Source organism: Limulus polyphemus, unplaced genomic scaffold (genome assembly GCF_000517525.1).
Source record: "Limulus polyphemus unplaced genomic scaffold, Limulus_polyphemus-2.1.2 Scaffold1736, whole genome shotgun sequence".
Lineage (NCBI taxonomy): Eukaryota > Metazoa > Arthropoda > Merostomata > Xiphosura > Limulidae > Limulus > Limulus polyphemus.
In genome coordinates this window covers 242,168-254,162 of record NW_013667346.1, presented here as the reverse complement: position 1 = coordinate 254,162, position 11,995 = coordinate 242,168, and the positions used below count along the sequence as shown (strand labels likewise).

General features: G+C 35.2%; 1 long non-coding RNA gene across 1 annotated transcript; it reads left to right on the top strand.

Annotated features, from left to right (window-relative positions):
- Positions 1 to 9,586: 9,586 nt before the first annotated feature.
- Positions 9,587 to 11,315, top strand: LOC111087105. The gene is made up of 2 exons (XR_002611819.1): positions 9,587 to 9,786; positions 11,233 to 11,315. It is a non-coding gene; the product is annotated as an uncharacterized LOC111087105 (long non-coding RNA).
- The last annotated feature ends 680 nt before the right edge of the window (positions 11,316 to 11,995 follow it).

The window sequence follows — 11,995 nt, the reverse complement described above, 5'->3', positions numbered from 1 at the left end:
TAAATGAAACTAATAAAATATGTATATATATTAATTTTTTAAATACTGTTAATGAAAGCAACATTAAAGAAATAATGCAATATAACTTTACTTGCAAGAAACGTAAAACTAATTAATTGCTTCATGTTCTATCACTGATATTCATAGAATTCATCTGAATCTGTTTTAACTTGATCTTTTTTCGAGACAGTTTCACACGTATGAAGTTTATTTTGTACAAGTTAACCCTTCTACAAATAAAAAGACGTCGAGAAAAATCTGCCTACTTCTGTAGCACAACATTTTAGGTTTTCCTGAGTTACCATAGTTAGACAGAATACGTGTGTGTGTGTAGATTGTCACATACATTGTACGTGAGATTGAAATTATTGTGGAAACTTGTATATTTTGTTATTACAGAGGGTTTTTAAGAGATAATAAACCTTAAGCTAAGATGGAACATAAAATGTTGCCATGGTTATTAGAGATGAAATAATTAGAGAAGATCGCAGTGTTTCTACAGCAACCGAGTTATCATCTTCCCTCATACACTTATGTAATATGAATGATATAGACAGAGACATACCTTAAGTAACACGTTTATATGTGTGTATATATATATATATATATATATATATTTAAGTTCATGCAGAGAATAAAAATTATTTTATTTCTTACTCATAAAAATATACATATATTTTAGGATATGATATAAGTTGTTATAAATTCCTTACGATCAGGATGATTTCGTTTCTAGCTAACTTAAAACAATTCATTAGGACCTACAGCAATATGAGGCTGCATCGTTCTTTGCTTAATGTACTCACCATTCATCTTTACTCACCTACAGACATCACAATAAACTGATAAAGGAACGAATAAAGACGCGTACAGTTCGGGTAATACGAGAACTGATTTCTCTTCAGCTTGAGGCGGAGTTTGATAAACTTTACTTCATCGGTATTAAAAGTTCTCTTTAACTCTAAACTGTAAACGACATAATAAATATTATATTGAAATTTGCCTTCGTAATCTAGGGAGTGCTGAGATTAATTAGTAAGATCCTTGTTTGATGTGGTTCCGGAAACAATCACTGAAGGTTTATCACTTCCGCTTGAATGGTTGTGTTAGTGCGTCGTAGATCACGTGAGCTCAAACCGACTCATATATCTATAAGGAAACCGTAGGACAAAACACTGCGGAATTTACGAAATGCCATTCCATGAATCACTCGGTAAATTCAGTATTTTTTTTTTTTTTAGTAAAACAGATTTTTGACAATAGCTTGTGAAAACCGGAAAACTTTGTTGTGAAACGATACTCAATTTTCCCGTATTTCATAATATAATGATTTCATATCTCAAAAGGAAAAAAATAATAATATAAAAGTACCTAAATACTTTATAATGATGAGGGATTCATATGAACTCAAAAATACGTTTCAATTTATCTACAGTTTAAAAATACGAGTAAAAGATAAAAAATATATTTTATTAACCATTAAAAATAAATCACGTTCAAATAAAGCTCAAAGTAAACAATTAATCAAATTATGCGTCAAACTTTATCAATCAGTTCCATAAGCCTATGAAGTAAAATTTATTTGAAATTAAAAAAAAACAGCAGTAATACGGGTTCCTTTCCAAATAAGTAATCAAGATATGTGATTTTAATTCTGTGAACACTCATAGATTATTTGTTTGTTTTTCACTGATATACAGGGGGGTTCAGTATGTTATGGTAAAACGATGTTTTTCACTGATATACAGGGGTTTCAGTATGTTATGGTAAAACGATGTTTTTCACTGATATACAGGGGTTTCAGTATGTTATGGTAAAACGATGTTTTTCACTGATATACAGGGGTTTCAGTATGTTATGGTAAAATGATGTTTTTCACTGATATACAGGGGGTTCAGTATGTTATGGTAAAACGATGTTTTTCACTGATATACAGGGGGTTCAGTACGTTATGGTAAAACGATGTTTTTCACTGATATACAGGGTGGTTCAGTATGTTATGGTAAAACGATGTTTTTCACTGATATACAGGGGGTTCAGTACGTTATGATAAAACGATTTTGAATAAGCAAGTCACGTGACAAACACAGCCAACATAAAGTCGCGGTGGCACGGAATTTATCAGAACTAACATTTGACATCGTTTGGCATTTGCACGTATAATGTGATACCAACGAAAATGAATCGTTTTTTTATGGGGGGGGGATATGTACCAGTTATGTTCGACAATCATATGGGGGGAATCTAGAATTATCAAAAAGGGACATTTCGTGTATTTTATGACATTGAAAGACAAAAGAATGTAGATTAACTATAAGCACCATGGACCATCCAAACAGAGACTTCCAACAAGTCATACTCTAGCCTTAGTAAACAGAGTGCAGCATTTTGTAACAGGTGAGAATCTACGAACACAAAGGTCAGTAACACGTGACCCACGCTACAGTACGCAACAGAACATAAAATAATCGCTTGTAAACGAGGATAACTTGGTATGAGTTCACCAAGGTAAGGCCTCCAGTCACACCATCCGTTCAACATATCTAAAGCAGCTAAAGAATGAACCAGGTATCTACGCTATTCCATACGAAGACATGCCGGTGAAATCATCGGACGCAGCTCCTATGGATTTCTGTTCGATCGAACTATTAAAACTGGCGCTGAGAAACCGTCGACCTTGTACACTGACTGGATTATGGGAGGCAGGCAAGGAAGAGTGGCGTACATTGCACATGACAGACTTACGACGGAGATTTTTGCAATAAAGATTACTATTATTAAGATCCCAAATCGTCTTGATATAATGTACTAAATTCTCTGTATTGTCGTATATTAAGTTCTGATAGCACTACTACATTTTGGTATATTTGATTCTACTACCACTGGTATATTGTTTTCTCTTGTGTCTTTTAACACTGTCATTTTGACTCTTGATTGTATCACAACTCACATAGTTTGCTTTTTGGTGCTATAACTACTGGCACACTGTTGTGTTTTCAGTTCTATTACCATTGTTATGCTTTTGGCTCTATTACTACAGAAACAACATCAAGACGTTCTTATAAAGAATGACTAGAACAACAAAAACACAACTTACAGGCACGCCACCTAAATGCAATGTGGAATGAGAAGAAAAGTAGGACAGTTAGGAAATACAATGTAAGAAATTACATTTACATTAATAATGTCTATAACAGGGTGGTTTAACATTCCTTTGTAATAATAAGTTTATACATATCATCACCATTTCATTACGTTTTTAATACCGAGGTAATAACACATAATAACGTACTCTGTTTTTGTCTCTTTTGTTAAATACATAGCTACACAATAGGCTATCTGTGTGGTGACCGCCACGAGTATCGTAACCCGAATATTCAGCATTATAAGCCCACAGACTTGTCTCTGCTCTGAACTACCGGGAGGTGAGGGAAGCAACTTAATCTGTAAACTAAAAGTACCAATCATTCTATGATACTTTTCTTGCTGAATTTCGACGTTTCTTATTTCATTGATTAGATTCTCTAGTAATAGAATCCCTAATTACCGAATTAAGCTTTTATTGATGGGTATGTCAAACCACTAAAACATTCTAGCGCCTCTTTCACGCTTTTAGTTGAGCGAGCTCACGGGAGATTCCAAATAAAAGCTGGCTGGTGATACCAAGGAAAGGTTCGACACCATTCGCAGTTAACTTAACATAGCCTGTGCTCTTAACGGAAAATCTTAATCTTTACAACTGCCTCAGCTTTACTAAAACGTTTCTGCTAATGTAAACCTTGAAATTGTTAACATGTGTCTATTAATTAAAGCCTTGAAACTGTTAACATGTATCGTCTAATCATAGCCTTGAAACTGTTAACATGTATCTGCTGACCATAGCCTTGAAACTATTAACATGTTATATGTCTGCTAATCAAAGCCTTGAAGCTATTAACGTGTTATATGTCTGCTAATCAGCGTAGTTCAGTGGCTCATCGAGGATCTGGCTGGTTATCAACCTTTCAAAATAGAACTCAACATGTAAGTTCAATGCTAACATTTATTTCACGATTCTATCTGTTTATTAATTTTGAAGTAATGTCAATAAGGAAGCACACTTAAAAAGTGAAACATGCTGATAAAAGTCGAAGGGAGGAGATGAAAGTTACCCATCCCCCTGGCGAAATAGGATATACTTCTTCATGCTCCTGGAACTTAGAATCGTACAATTAAAGGATTTTAATGTATTTTTATTACATTGTCAAAATGCCCCCCAGTAGCACAGCGGTATGTCTGCGGACTTACAACGCTAGAATTCGGGTTTCGATACCCGTGGTTGGCAGAGCACAGATATCCCATTGTGTAGCTTTGTGCTTAATTGCAAACAAACAAACAAACCTACGTGGTCCCCCCCCAGTGTCAAAGCGGTATGTCTGCGGACTTACAACGCTAGAATTCGGGTTTCGATACCCGTGGTGGGCAGAGCACAGATAGCCCATTGTGTAGCTTTGTGGTTAACTTCAAAAAACAACAAAAACAAACAGATTGTCAACATTACCTTTCAGTCTGTTCTAGCTGCATAATAACCCAAACTGAGCCGTTGACATCAATATGGGATTATTAAGGAATTGAAGTAATGCTTTTGTTTTGTTTTTTATCGCAAAACTTTGCAATGAGGTATCTGTACGCTATCTACTACGGGGAATCAAACCCTGGATTTCAGTACTGTATCTTTAAACTCACCGCTGTCCCATCAGAAGACTTTAAGAAATGTACAGTTTATGTAACGTACTCATGGATATACTGTCTTTTTTTTAACTTTTTCCACAATAATTATGTAATTTTTTTGTTTTTATGTGCTGGGCTTACAATGAAATCAAACCCAGTTCACCGTGCTCGATTATGTTAAACCAAGTAACTTTTGGTCTAATTAGATTACTATAAAAAAATTACAAACAGATCATAATAGTTGTACTTATCTATGTCTCTGTGTGTGTGTGAGGTCATCGTAAATTATGTTCTTGGTTGAAATTATTATGTGATGTTATCTTTATGGACTTTGGACATATACATGGCACATGCTGGTAATTCCTCACAAATGGAGCATTGCGCGGTTTTTCACTCTAATTAAGTTAACTTATCTCACGTGAGTTTTACCTTTCAGTGACTTTTTCTATATTTTTTATATGTCACCTGAAACATTAGATACATTTAGTAAAATGATTTTAGCGGGTAAATTCTAAACTTCAGATTTTTTAAGGGGATGTAAAAATTGGCCTTAACCTAAAAAAAAAACGAACTCACGAGCAAGCTTGGTGAATATATTACATGAAGTTCTTTTGTTTGTTTTTTTATTGGATACACAGAGGGATATCTGTGTTGTGCCAACCACTGGTATCAAAACCCAGTTTTTTAGTGTTATAAGCCTTCAGACTTGCCGCTGAGCCACTGAGAGGCGAAGTTATTTTACATACCAAACTCTTATAACATGGAGTTAACATTTAGACACAATTTTATTAATACTTCTCTTAGGTTTAAGCAAGTTCAATTCTTGTCCTTATTCCTGTAGCCCCCAATGACTCAGCATTAAGTCTTAAGGCTTATGACGTTAAGAACTGGGTTTCCATAGCCGTAATGGGAACAGCACAGTTAGCACATCATACAGCTTTGCATTTAACAAAAAACAAACAAACGAACTATTCCTGTAATCTTAAATTTGGGACCATTTTTATTCCTAGCTTAAAACATTTTAGTATTTCCTGTAAATCAGTGCATTAGCATCATTTTTTTCGAATTAGCTATACAAACGTAGAGTGATGTGGACAATTATAAAATCCCTAAGTCATCGCTCTCAGCCGTAGCTCATAAAAAAGCAATGAGTAAGGCTATTTCAGCCCAAAGAGCCATGATTAGGTATGAGTAAGGCTATTTCAGCCCAAAGAGCCATGATTAGGTAGAATATAAAACTAATAATATTTGTTACAAACATGAAAATGTTGCAGAATGGTAATATTAATGGTCTTTTCTAAGAATATTGTGAATAATATTTACGTGCAATATCATATGACCGGAAATTCGCAATCACCTAATTATTATTATTTTATTAATTCTGCCTTTTACACACCTGTTTGTTTGTTGTTAATCAGAAAGTTACACAATGCGATCCATGTGCTCTGTCCACCGTGTATATCGATACCCAAATTTAGCATTTTAAGCCCTTAAACTTATCGCTGTCCTTTTAGACACTTAAAAGTTGTTTTTTACTTTGGAGATCATGCTGCATGTAAGTGATCATTCAGAATCTGGAACTTTGAATTATTTTATGTTTGCTTGTTCGTTAAGCTATCATTGCTCTGCACACCGCGGATATCACAACCCGGATTTCAGTGTTATAAGCCCTCAGTCTTATCGCTGAGGTTTTAGAGATGAAAGAATTCGATTTAAAGATCTGGTAATTATTTTTTTTTATTCAAGAAAACTTACGAAATCGCCTTATAGGGAAAAGATCGAAATATTTCTTTGTTTGTTGCTAAATACAAAGCTATACAATGGGCTATCTGTGCTGTGCCCATCACGGGTATCGAAACTCGGGTTCTTATAGCATAATAATTCTTCAGCCAGCGAAAGACGAATATTGAAAGATCTTTCGAATTGTGAACATCGACAAAGTTGAAATGACCTACAGTTTTTATATCAATATCAAAATAGAAGACGCAATTTACTTAAATTCTCAAATTTTAAACATTCTGTGAACTTTAAAAAACAGTTGCGAAAATGTAATGAAAACTGCTTATTTTTATATACATTTATGTATATTGTTTGTTTGTTTTTGAATTTCGCGCAAAGCTACACGAGGGCTATCTGCGCTAGCCGTCCCTAATTTAGTAGTGTAAGACTAGAGGGAAGGCAGCTAGTCATCACCCGTGGTGGGCAGAGCACAAATAGCTCATAGTGTAGCTTTGCGCTTAATTACAGACAAACTAACCTTATTTTGTGGGCGTGAGTGCGCTATAAAAGGGCGTATTTTTTTAGCAGTTAAAAGTAGCCCAACAGTTGATAGGAAGTACTTCTGACTAGCTACCTTCTCTCTAATTTACCAGTTCATAATTAGGGATAGCTTTTCGCAGGTATCAACTGTTGAACGATTAGAGAGAAGGCAGCTAGTCAGAAGTACTTCCTATACCAGTTCATAATTAGGGATAGCTATACACTGGTAGTTCTTTGTGTAGCGTTGCTCGAAAATTCAGAAACAAACACACCCATTTGATTTACTTGCTATACAGAAAATAGATTTCTTTCACTTCACTGAAACGAAGGTCGATATGTTTTGTGACACGAAAACTGCAATTTTCACAAACACAGTTCATTATTCCACTAATTTTATAAGAATTTTTATCTGATAGCTACTCTAACATTTTCGAAAGTTACAGCTTTTATCATTAAAAGTCCCCCGGCGAGTTAGCGGTAAGTCTGCGGATGTACAACACTAAAATCCGGGGTTCGATTCCTCGCGGTGATTATTAATTTGTTGTATGCAAAGGTTTAGTGTAATGAGACGATTTTCCCTTCCCAAACACATTTCTCAAGCAAAGAAAAAAGAAGAAGGAATCCTACGTGTCTAACAACAGCAAGACAACAGTCATGGATCCGCGCTTCTCACAATCTGTATCTGCCAAAATAATTTTTTTCCTCACGCACCAGCTCTCTTCTGTGATTAAAAAAAAAAACAACGTTTTTTCTAGACGAAATTAGACTAGGTTTATTACTTCAAACCGTCTATGTAAGGCGCAAAATTAATACTGACGTTTTTGGTGTAGATAAGTTTGCAATAATGTGATGTCAATGTATATATATAAATATATATATATACATCAAATTCCTTTCTTTATGCCGAACCTTTAGGGGTCGCCACTGCGTCCTAAATGTACATGGCAAGTAACTATACAGCGAAAAGCAATGATCAGAGACTATCCAAGCATCAAGCACATGGCTGGACACTGTATAATTTGAGTGCAATAATTGAATGTAAGCACGAGGGCGGAAGGTGCTTTCAAAGAGGTTAATGGGGCGCATCAGAACTTAGAAACTCGTTGCAAACACCGCTCGCGCTGCTAAGAGTATCGATCATCCACATGTTATCATAGAAACTTGTTTGTTTGGTTTTTATTATTTAAAACAGAAATGTGTGCTTCTCCTAGCGGAAAGCTGCCACATTACAGAAATTTTTGTTGTTGACGTTTTCTGTCACAGAACATTTTACACTTTCTCGGTTATTCCAATATCATTTAATAAAACCGGTAAAGAAAACCAAATGCATAAAATGAATAAAATAATTCACTTTTTGCGGCAATGTAACTTTTTGTTTTTTCACTTGAACCAGAAAAGTATGTTTCTCCTAGCGGACAGCTGGCACATTACAGCAATTTTTTTTTGTTGTTGATGTTTTCTGTTACAAAAAATTCTTTACAATGATAATGGAAGTGACTAGCTGCAGCAATGTTTAGTTCCTGGCAAACTTTAGATAGTTTCAAACTGCTTTAGCTACGAAACTAAGCTAATCCGTGTGAATTTGGGTAAAATATCCAATGACTAGGTTAATTTGGTATCGCTAACCAACGATAGCTTCCACGGTTCGCATTTATAAACTATAATTTCTAATAAATTATTAAACATATATATATATATTACTGAAAATCTGTCGTTACAGCTGATGCTAATAAGAACATCGAAAGCATATACATGAGGAAATGAGTAACACGAACGTTGCTGCCTGTACACTTACGACGATAGTGGAACTATCCCGTCAAAGTCCTTTTCACCTCTACCTGTTTTTGATTGACCTTCTGTCAGAAGAGATCTGAAGGCCCGGCATGGCCAGGTGGTTAGGACGCTCGACTCTCAATCTGCGGGTCGCGGGTTCGCATCCCCATTCCACCAAAGATGCTCGCCCTTTCAGCCGTGGGGGCGTTATAATGTGACGGTCAATCCCACTATTCGTTGGTAAAAGAGTAGCCCAAGAGTTGGCGGTGGGTGGTGATGACTAGCTGCCTTCCCTCTAGTCTTACACTGCTAAATTAGGGACGGCTAGCGCAGATAGCCCTCGTGTAGCTTTGCGCGAAATTCAAAACAAACAAACAAACACACTGAGTAGAAGGAAAGTGATACAAAATATCTGTAGTGGAATGTAACATTTTATTACATGGGGTATGTCTAAAATGCTCTCACACTTTTCCAGCTGGTGTTTTTTTTTGCACCATAACATTAACTAACTTATTGTGATGTTTCGTCACAGTTGTTAGTTATATGATAACTGAAGGATAGATTTTTATCAGTGTTAGGATTTGCGCAGTTTTGAATTTTTCTTTGTCTGGTAAGTTGTTCGGTGAAATTGGCTTTATTGCGTTGGTATTTTACGAAGAACAAGATATAACAGCAAAAACTGGGACAGCAGTTAGTTTATTTTAATAGGAATTATTCTGGTAATATAATTTTCTTGACTGTGAAATTATATCTAGAGGGCGTTTTTGGATAAACTAAGTGAACATCTGTGTTCTATTAGCGTGACTTTAACTTGTATTATTATTATTGTCGCCCTTTTAGTGTCAAGGCGGATGTAACTGGGGTATTCAAACAAGGACAGTAACTTGTCATGAATCAGGTTTATGGAATTCTCCACGAGTCAATCCAAAGGAGTGTGGTCAAAGTGTATCACCGCCTTCCTCACGTAGATGTAAGAATACTGACTGTCGGCAGTTCCGCTTGGCAAGTGATTATGATGAGTGGGTTACAGGAAACTGGCTTCAGGTAAAGAACAGATCTAGATTATATACAATCTTCAACAAAACATACTCTGAAAATTAATTCATTTTCCTAGGAATAATATTGAAGCACATTAAACGCTCTTGCCGAAACAAAAATATATAATTAAATATCAGTCCTAAATCAAGAATAAACTATAAAGTTTTTTGTTTTTTTTTAAGATTTGCTTTAGTTTTAGCTAGTCATAACCTGCAACAGTTAGTGTTTCAAGTTTCTGCAAAGTTTGTATGCCGTGGTCGTGATATTGTTCATATACTGACCAGCCACTTTATTATGATCACTCAGCCACCTATCTACGTCCGTAGAATGCTCTATTTACTTGCACATACAAAAACAACTGTTCATCTTGTATGTCTTGTAATTGTCTGAGTCTTATAAGTGCAATAATATAGTCCTAACGTGGTTAGTCTGCAAGACATTGGGAAATAAAAAGAATAAATGTGAAAGTAGATGTCCTTACAGCACGAGCAGTGGCAATTGAAGGTAATATGTCTGCCGCTAGGAAAAAAAGAAAACTGTGGCAACTAACCGCGGCAAAATCAATTAGATAAACTTGTTAAGTGAAACAGATGTCAGGCTGCGTCCCAGTTGATTGAGTCATTAAGAACTAGTAGCATAAGAAGAACATTGCCACTGTCATATGATAGCCAACACCCAGCCCCAAGATTCCCATTATTGGATGGAAACGGGAAATCAAGATTATTTTAGTGATTAGAAAACAAAGTGTGGACAATAAATCTATGGAAATATTAACGTCGTCTGACGAATTTTGAATTATATTTTCTAGTTAGGATAAATTAGAAATGCAGATAACATTACAAAAGCCACTTGTTTTTGCTGAAGCTAGAGTAATAGTGTAGAAAAGGTTTTCTTCACAGCAGCTGGGTTCTTTGATTCTGTTAAAAGGGCGAATAACATTTGGAGTGTAAAACCCACAATATTGTATTTCGGTCTTATTAGACAAAGGTTCTTTCAAACCAATAATGTAACAAGCTACTATGTTGTATTGTCTTAAGTTAGTTTGAAGAGCATGAAAATGTCTGCAGTCGCCTTTCTTCCATAGCACAGTCGTAAAATCTCAATCCGATTGAACATCTTTGGACTGGACTTGAAAGTCACATTCGCCACCATAATCCTTTGCCAATTCTGTGAATCCAGAGTGGATCATAGTCCTCGAATAATAAGCTGTAGTCGATCCAGATATTTTCCATAATTTTAAGGAGTCTACGCCATGCTTATTTCAAGGTTTTATCGCGATAAAGATGCCTTAATCCGATATTATGATAGCAAGTCAGTGTATATTTATGTTAACACGTGCATACATACTGATACTGGTGTTCACAAGAATACCGGAGAAAACCAGAGTTCTGTTTTTAAAATTTAAGCACCACTTAAAGGTTTTTAAAGACAATTCTTCATTGGGTTATTTAGTGCAGCGCCACTTGCGGAAGCGGGCAGCAGACAAGAGTTATCAAGTGTGTGCGCCGTGAAAATCAACTAGACAGCAGCGACATCAAAAAATGGTGGACTCTAGGAAGAGGGTACAACACTGCTCCAAAATGTGATCCTCAGACTAAACCCGCTGGTGTCAAACCTTGTAATAAACAAGCATGCAAACCGACTGTACCCAAAGGTGAGACTGACTTGTGTAGAAATTTGTGAGAAAATATCGAAACGAACTAAAAAATATTTTGAAATTTATTCTATCTTACAATTCCATTGTCAACGGTATAAGCGTAGTATTATCAATGATAGTTGTGGTGTACGTTTATTGTTCAAATTTATTGCCAGCAAGTCACAGACACCTACTGTAAAATAATCTCAGCCCATAATCAAACTCTGACATGAACTCAGAAACTAGGTTGAGTTAATAAGTTATCGTAGTATTACCAATCAATCAATTATTACAAAATGATTAATCGTTTATTGTAAATATATTTGTTTATTGCAAATAAATAAATACTTAATTATTTTCGCTTTTTATGGGCTAAAATATATTATTTTTTATTTCATCTTTGTTTGTTTTTTAGTATTTAAAAATTGCTTAGTTATTTATCTTTTCTTTTAAAAGTTAAAAATAACTTATATCTTTAAAGGCTGGCAGTATTATTTTATACTTCAATACTTGATAATTTAGTTATTCTCTTTATGGACTAAGTATTACTCCCTTCCCTTTCTGGATTTCTTTTCTAAA